Here is an 8640-nt window from a genome sequence, read left to right on the forward strand (position 1 = left end):
TGCCATGGGCAGGTTATTTGGGGGAGGTTTTCTTATGTGAAAAAAAATGTAATTGTATAGGGAAAGATGATTTTTTATTGAAAATAAATATATTTAAGATGCATAATATCAGATATTTGCTATAAAGAATCATCTGAGGTATGTCTCCATCAATCACCAACAACGGCAAATATCCTCATCATAAGCTCACAGCAGATATCGATAATTGATCATGGCTCAGCCAAGATGAGGGGCTTCCCTGGTGGCTCAGACTGTAAAGAACCTGCCTGCCAATGCAGGAGACACAGGAGACTCAGGTTCGATCCCTGGGTTGGGAAGATCCCTTGGAGAAGGGAAAGCAACCCATTCCAGTATCCTTGCCTGGAGAATTCCATGGACAAAGGAGCCTGATAGGCTACTGTCTGTGAGGTCACAAAGAGTCAGACATGACTGAGTGACTAACACTTTCATTTTCACTTTCAGCCAAGATGAAGCCCTGGAATCCTCTTCAACACAGCCAATTTATATCGATCTATCAGAACTCAACCAGTCATTCATGTATTCAACAAATATTTGTCAAGTACCTCCTAGGTGCCGGACATTGTAATGGGTGCTAGGCTACGACAGTGAACAATACAGGATATGGTCCCTGCCCTCCTGCAAGGTTAGTGTGATGAGGCTGGCATTTAATACAAAAGATTGTTCCACTCTTGACTTAGCCTACCCACATGCTGTTATACCTTCTCCCTTGAAAAGATAAGACAATTTCCCTGGTGGTCCAGAGGCTAAGACTCTGTGCTCCCAATGCAGGGGGCCCAGGTTCAATCCCTGGTCAGGGAACGAGATCCTGCACCCCACAAGTAAGAGTTGGATGCTGCAACTAAAAGAACCTATATACCACAACAAAGACCCAGTGCAGCCAAACAAATAGTCTTGTTGTTGTTGTTGTTGTTCAAGATATAAGACAAGCGAAGGGAAACAGACACAAATATTCTTTCTCTGCTAATTCAAGGTCCCCAGGACTTGAACTTCAGGGTAAAACAGACTGATGAAAAAAGCATATTCTAGATTATATTGATACACTAGAAAGAGGATGTATTAGTCAAGATCTCTTTGGCTACGAGTTAACAGAACATCTGACATAAACTCATTTTAAATAGTAAAGAAGTTCATTGCCTCACTATGTCAGAGACTGAACTGTCTCCCAATATCCCATAACCATATAATCCCATGATTGCTTGAGCATCTGGCCACCCAGAATAAAAACTACTTTCCCAGATTCCCACACACTAAGTTTTAGCCAGCAAGATACAAGCCAAAGTGTTTTTGGCAGCCTCTAAGAATCTTCCCCAAGAGACAGATACTTGGCCTTCTTAAGCCTTCCTCCTTCTAGCCTCCTGGAAAATGGATGCCTCTATCTTAGACCTTAAGGGTAAGGCCCATATCCTAGAGATAGAGGACTGATGATCTGGAAGGACCTGAGCCACTGAGGACTTCATGGAATGGAAGTTTCCACGTTAGCCCTGACCTGCTTTCCTACACTTTTCTGTGACAAAGAAATATCTGTCCTGTTTAAGTTATTGTTAATTTAGGTCTGCATGACTCACCATAAAACTTGACCCTAATGATACACTAATGGGAAGTCTTGCAGTAGGGTAGGCTTCAGGAATGGTGTGATCTAGTGGTTCTAGCTCCATTCTTTTGTGATACCCTTGGCCTCTGCTCTCTTCCATGATGGAGATTCGTCTCAAGCTGGTAATGATATATATAGGTGCAGTGGTTCTGGACCTCACATAGGCACATGATGAAAATCTAGGGAGGGAGAAAGTAGTTTCTAGAAGTTTTCCCAAAAGACAGACAAAGAATATACCAAGAAGTCCCTAACAGACCTCTCCTCTTGTGAAAGCTAAAGTGTTAGTCACTCAGTCATGTCTGACTCCACGCCACCCATGGACTGTAGCCCACCAGGCTCCCCTGTTCATGGATTCTCCAGGCAAGAATACTGGAGTGGGTTGTCATGCCCTCCTCCAAGGGATCTTGCCCACCCAGGGATCGAATTTGGATCTTCTGCATTGCAGACAGATTCTTCACCATCTGAGCCACCAGGGAAGGCTCCTCTTGTACTTTGGCCTGAATTGAATCCTGAAACAATCCCTGGAAATTGGACAAAGGTTCCTACACACTTAGACCAAATAGAGCCACCTGCCCCCAGAACTGGGGGTATGCCAAGCTTCCTCCAGGCTGGGTGCATGAACAGGTGAGAGAGCCGAACAAAACTGAAACTGGGTTAGAAAGGAGGAAAAGCAATGTTCTGGCTACTTATGGCTCTTAGCAAACCACCCAACACTTATGCCTTAAACAATCTTGAGAGCAATCACATTTAGCTTACAAGCCTGCAATTTGAGCAGGACTTGGGGCCAGGGAGGACATTTCTCTGCTCCCTGTGGCATCCTCTAGGGGAGGGGGCTGCTTACAGGTCACTATAGGGTCCTCAGCACCTCTCTCTGTCTCCATGTAGTCACTGCATGGTCTCCTTGGCAGGGCAGCTTCCAAGTCACTGGATCTCTTCAGAGAAGCTCCAGGCTCTGAAGGCACATGTCCCAAGAAAGGAGATGCTGTGTCGCCTTTTCTAACTTAACCTCACTTTTGTCTCATTCTATTTGTACAAGAAGTCACAAAGGCCCACTCAGGTTCAAGAGGAAGGAACATAAATTCCACGTCTCAATAGTTCCATGGCTAGACTCTGGAAGACTATACGAGATTGGGATGATTGTTGTGACTTATTTTGGAGAATGCAGTCTGCTACAAAGTGAATGGAAATTAGGCCACCAATTATAGCCACCACCAGGAGATCTGTCATACCCTCAGACATTCACTTCCTTGCTGTGCAAAGGGATCGTGATTTCAGACAAAGCGGACAAGTGCTACAGCAGTTCAAATGCAGAAGATTATATTTCTGATGGCAGGATATGCCAAATAAGCATCACTAGTAGTGGACCATGAAGAATGGGAATGGTAGGTAAAGAGAAAAATGTGGGCAAGGGGGTTCCAGTGAAAGAACAGTACGTCAGTCCTGAGACACAGGAAAGTGCAAAAGCCAACGTGGACAAAAATCACAGGGACCTATACTCAGTATTTTGTAATAACCTATAAGAGAAAAGAATAGGAAAAAAGATATCTATATCTATCTATTTATCTATCTGTGTGTGTGTGTGTAAATATGGGCTTCTCAGGTGGCTCAGTGGTAAAGAATCCACCTGCCAAGCTGGAGACACAGGTTTGATCCTTGGGTCAGGAAGATCCCCTGTAGAAGGAAATGTCAACCTACTCCAGTATTCTTGCCTGGGAAATCCCATGGACAGAGGAATCTAGCCAGCTATGGTCCATGTGGTCAAAAAAGAGTTGCACATGATTTAGTGACTAAACAACAGCAACAAATGTATGTGTGTGTGTGTGTGTATAGAACCAATTCACTTTGTTGTGCACCTGAAACTAACACAACATTGTAAATCAACTTTATTATTATTATTAAAGTGCAGAAGTAAGGACATTCCAGAATAAGGGATCAGGTAAGCGAACCCAGAGGAACAGGAATCTAGGCAGCCTATCCTTCATGTCTTCTATTTACCATGATGTATTATAATACTTTCTAAGGGCGCCCCTTTAAAACTGTTGAGCAAATAATTTAAACAAGCAAGTTGAATGACAGGCGGGCAGGCAGACAGAGACACAGCCAGTTGGGTGAAAGAGACAGAGAGCACAGACATGGCAGGTGCCCTGTTGGAAGCTGCCAGTTTGCAGGGTTGACCCAAATGGCTGACGACACTCACTGCTGCGGCCTGATGACCTTCATGCCGACTTCCTATAAATGAAAGGACTGATTTTTAAACCACCAGGTGCTCTCAACCTGTTTCACACAGAAAATGATTCTATTTCTCAGCAACCTAGTTGTGGGGGGTTTAAGGCCAGAGGTGGCCTGCTTGGTCCAGGAGCCCTGGTCACGCTAAGAACTGAGAAGAGCAATAACCCATCCTACCAACAAGGTGGTTTAGATTTAGAAGGTGGCCTGGCCTGAGCACGATCTCTGCTACAGCAGTGGGTCTCGGCCCTGGCTGCATATTTGGATCCGCTAGAGAAGTTTCACAAAATTACAGAGGCAAAAGTCTCCCCCCAGACTCCATTTACTCGATCTTGGGTTCCAGGCTTCCCAGGTGGTGCTAGTGGTAAAGAACCCGCCAATGCAAGAGACATAAGAGATGCAGGTTCGATCCCTGGGTAGGGAAGATCCCCTGGGGAAGGGTATGGCAGCCCACTCCAGTATTCTTGACTGGAGAATCCTATGGACAGAGGAGCCTGGTGAGCTACGGTCCATAGGGTCACAAAGACTCGGACATGACTGAAGCGACTTAGCATGCACACCACCTGCACAACGGGACCTTTCTTATTCTCCCCATGTGATTAAAAATCCTTGTTTTACCACGCAAACTCCCCAGCACTGACCCTGAGAAAATAGAGTCTGAAAGGCTTAGGTGCTCAGAGTTCATCTTGACCAGTGGAGTCTCTACCTTGTAGAGCTCACGTTCAGTCACTCAGTCATGTCCAGCTCTTTGCGATCCCATGGACTGTAACCCTCGGTACTCCTCTGCCCATGGGATTCTCCAGGCAAGAATACTGGAGTGGGTTGCCATTTCCTCCTCCAGGGGATCTTCCCCACCCAGAGATTGAATCCACATCTTCTGCATTGGCAGGTGGATTCTTTACCTCTGAGTCACGTGGGAAGCCCCTTGTAGTAGTGTTTAAAAATTTTTCTAAGGTGAATCAGGAGGAGGAATGGTGGTACTCATGTATGTATTATGTGAACCCTCCAACTATGTAGGAGCAGTTGATGATTTTATTTCCAATCCAGATGTGTGAGATTCCCAGGGGAATCTGGGAATTGTGGTCTGGCATTTCTAATGGGAAGAGATATCTTTGTTATTAAATACTGAGGAATTTGACCCTAAAAATTCAGACTTTTCTACAAATTGGTCTCTGCCTGTGACAAAACAGCAAAAATATACTGGCCTTTGACCTATGATTTCCACTGAGTCTGCAGTATACTTTTTATTGTTAATTGAGGAGTTGGCAGGATTTAAGCAATCTTAGTAGCAGAAGCACATAGGAATGTTCCTACCATGGATTAGACTCTAGTTCACCAGTTCAATCATATCATGAGTTAAGAAATGCTGTCTAAGGCCACATCAGCCACCAATCAATCATGAATTCTCCATAATTACTTCAGGGATGTCCAAATCAACCCTGAGGGACTCAGAGACAATGTCTCAGAGCTGTGGGGTCAGAGTTACCACCTGGGTGGCTTGGAGACTTAATGGAAGCAGGATATGTAAGAGCATGAACCTAAATCTCAGCTGAGGAATGAGGCAGGAATCAGGAAGTACATTCAGGAAACTGTGATCACCAAGATCCTTGAGCCTGGCTGGACATAGTTTCTAAGTGGATGTTGCCAATTCTTGACTCACCTGGACCAGCACCAGACAGCCAGCACCAGATATTTTCCACTGCAGACTGTCAGCCCTGCAGTCCTGGGACAACAAGCTAATGGCAAACCAGATTCAAACATCATCCAGTGGGTGCCCATCTCTTGCAGACATTGATTCTGACTGTCTGATCCCATGGTTTCACCTTCTCCCTCACAGTTAGGAGTTGGACTCCATGGACATTTCTGCTTAGAGACCCCTTCCACTCTCAGGCAGCCATCCTGCCTTCTCCTCCACCTCGGAATTACCTGTGTCTAGAAAGTGCTGTTCCACATGGCTCTTGCTATGGCTACGCTCTGCTACATCCACCTGTCCCGGTTCACCCCTCTGGATGTGTTGAGAAAAGTGAAGGTGTTAGCCGCTCAGTCACATCTGACTCTTTGAGACCCCATGGACTGTAGCCCACCAGGCTCCTCTGTCCATGGAATTCTCCAATCAACAATACTGGAGTGAGTAGCCGTTTGCTTCTCCAGGGCATCTTCCAGACCCAAGGATCCAGGCCCTGACCATCCCTAACCTAAGCTGCAGGTCTTGCATTTTTTGTTTGTGCCTTTGCTTACGTTTTTGGTTTTGTGCCGTTGTCCTGATTGCCTCTCCAGCTTTTCTTTGTTTCAAATCATGTTGTGCCTGGATCACATGAGCTATCAAAACTTGGGGAATTTTCACTCTCTGCAGCATCCACAGGCAGGAACTGCCCCCAAGCCCACTTGTCCCAGTAAGGAGGCTGTGAACCTCACTGCAGGAGCCAGACATTCAGACTCACTGAAGCAAAGCTGACACTCAGCAAACTGGAGGGATGTGGAGCCAGGCCAGGTCAGTAGATTTCAAGTGAAAAGCTCCCTCTGGGGGGAAATGGACTAACCACTGACTCATACCCCCTCCTGGCTGAACATCCTGCACAAAGCCCACTTCATTACTCAAACCCACCATGAACACTTGACTGTGATCACACCTGCCAGCCCCACACCTGTCCCCTGGTCCCCAGCATTGCTGCAGAACAGTCCCTTCAAACCTCATGCAATGGCTGGATTATAGATGAAGCCTGGCAGAGTGGGTGATCTCTCCACAACTAGTTCACGAGTCATGATTGCGTGTTTTATATAAAATTAGATTGACAAAACAACAGATTCTCAACATTGTAAGTCACTTATAAGCCAATAAATTTTTAAAATTTTTTTAAAATAAAAAAAAAAATTTTAAAGACCTGACATCTAAATGTATGCTGTGATTTTAAGCTGGATCCTTTTGTTATAAATGTCACTATGAGGACAGCAGGTGAAGTTTAAATGGGGTCTGAAGATTCAATGTTGGTGGTGCTTTGGTGATAATTTCTTGGTTTCAATGGTTGCATTATAGTAGTGTAATAAAACGTCCTTCTTTGTAAGGAAGATACATCATAGTATTCCTGGGTAATAGGATGTCAGGTTGGGAACTTGCCCTAAAAGATTCAGGAAAATAAAAAGATTCTTGTACTGTTACCTCCAAAAAACAAACAAAAACATCAGATTCAAAAAGCCATCAAATTTGGCTCAGATATTAATATTAAGCCAGACTAAATGCAATATGCCACAGGATAAAGGGTATGGCCTTCAGAGCCCCAAGACCAGGAATCAAATTCTGGCCTTAAAATGTGAATTTGCCACTGAATCCCTCGAACCTCAATTCTCTACTCTGTAAAATGGAGGATGCGAATAATGCCCAGTTAGAAAGTGAGGTGGGTATTGGGATGTGGAGAAAATAACTGGGGCTTTACAGTCAAGTGGCCTTGGTTTCAAAATCTGTATCTTCCTTGACTCCAGATTGGCAATCTATATCTAACTGATACAACCCCCTTCAAAACATAACCACGTATAAAATAGGGAGCCAATGGGAAGATGCTGTGTAGCCCAAGGGGCTCAGGTCGGTGCTCTGTGGCGACCTAGAGGGGTGGGATGGAGGAGGGTGGGAGAGAGGTTCAGGAGGGGGGGGATGTGTGTATTCATACAGCCGGTTCTCTCTCTTATACAGCAGAAACTAACAGGACATTGTAAAGCAATTACATTCCAATAAAAATTAAGCAATTTTAAAAAGCCACAAATATAAACTCCTAATTGACCAAAATTATTTTAAAAGAAAAATGTTAGTTCATCTCCAGTGTTCCACACAGGCGTCTCTTGAAAAGAGTCCTCAAGTCTCTGGTTTAACCAGCCCCTTGGCAAGTAACAGGCAGACTGGCGAGTTGAGGAGTGCCCACGGGCACACAGCGTCTCTGCTACACCTCTCAAAGCAGCACTCACATGCTGTTGTTCAGTCACTAAGCTGTGTCTGACTCTTTGCAGCCCCTTGGACTGTAAACTGCCAGGCTCCTCTGTCCTTGGAATGCTCCAGGCAAGAATATTGGAGTGGGTTGCCATTTCCTTCTCCAGGGGATCTTCCTGGACCAGGGATTGAACCCGTGTCACCTGCATTGGCAGGCGGATTCTTCGTCAGGCAATTCTTCATTGCCACCAGGGAAGCAAGCTGAAGACAACTTCAGAGCAGGTGCAAATGCATCGGCCTCCAACCAGAACCTATAAGCACAGACAGCTCATGGCTTCTCCTCCTCCTCCCTGGGTGCCGGGCAGCTCAGTCACGTGTGACTCTGATCCCCCACCCGACTCTCCAGAAGGCTCCACATTTCCCAGGTGAAGCTCAGCTGGGTGTTGCTGGCATCTAGTCAGAGCCAAGTTTATCTCTGCTTTTGCCCACAGAAGTTCAAAAGGGGTCATGGTCATTGAGGGTGGTAATGAAGGTGGCTGCCTGTTGGAGATAGCGGCTCTGAGGGGACACCCTCGCAAGTCTCAGGGAAACAGGACCTTCTGCATTAGTAATTAACAATCATTATTAATGGCATAGTCCAGAACTTGAACTGCAAGCTCCTGATGATGCCTTTAAAGTCAGAATCCATGGGTCAAGTTTCTCACTTAGCCATTCACTAGTCATTGACACTCTCAGCTCCAGTCTCCTCATCTGCATGATGCAGTTTTAACATCAAGTTTTGTTACGTTAAAATGACAGCAGTTGGAGCATTCTCATTCCAATATTAAATTAATCTAAGGGCCAATATGCTATAGACCAAAGAGTGGGAGCTTTGAAACAACAGGAT

General features: G+C 45.3%; 1 non-coding gene across 1 annotated transcript; it reads left to right on the forward strand.

Moving 5' to 3' along the window:
• Positions 1 to 746: 746 nt before the first annotated feature.
• On the forward strand, positions 747 to 819 carry TRNAG-CCC. The gene has a single exon. It is a non-coding gene; the product is annotated as a tRNA-Gly (tRNA).
• Positions 820 to 8640: the final 7821 nt, after the last annotated feature.

Source organism: Cervus elaphus, chromosome 21 (genome assembly GCF_910594005.1).
Source record: "Cervus elaphus chromosome 21, mCerEla1.1, whole genome shotgun sequence".
Taxonomy (NCBI): Eukaryota; Metazoa; Chordata; class Mammalia; order Artiodactyla; family Cervidae; genus Cervus; species Cervus elaphus.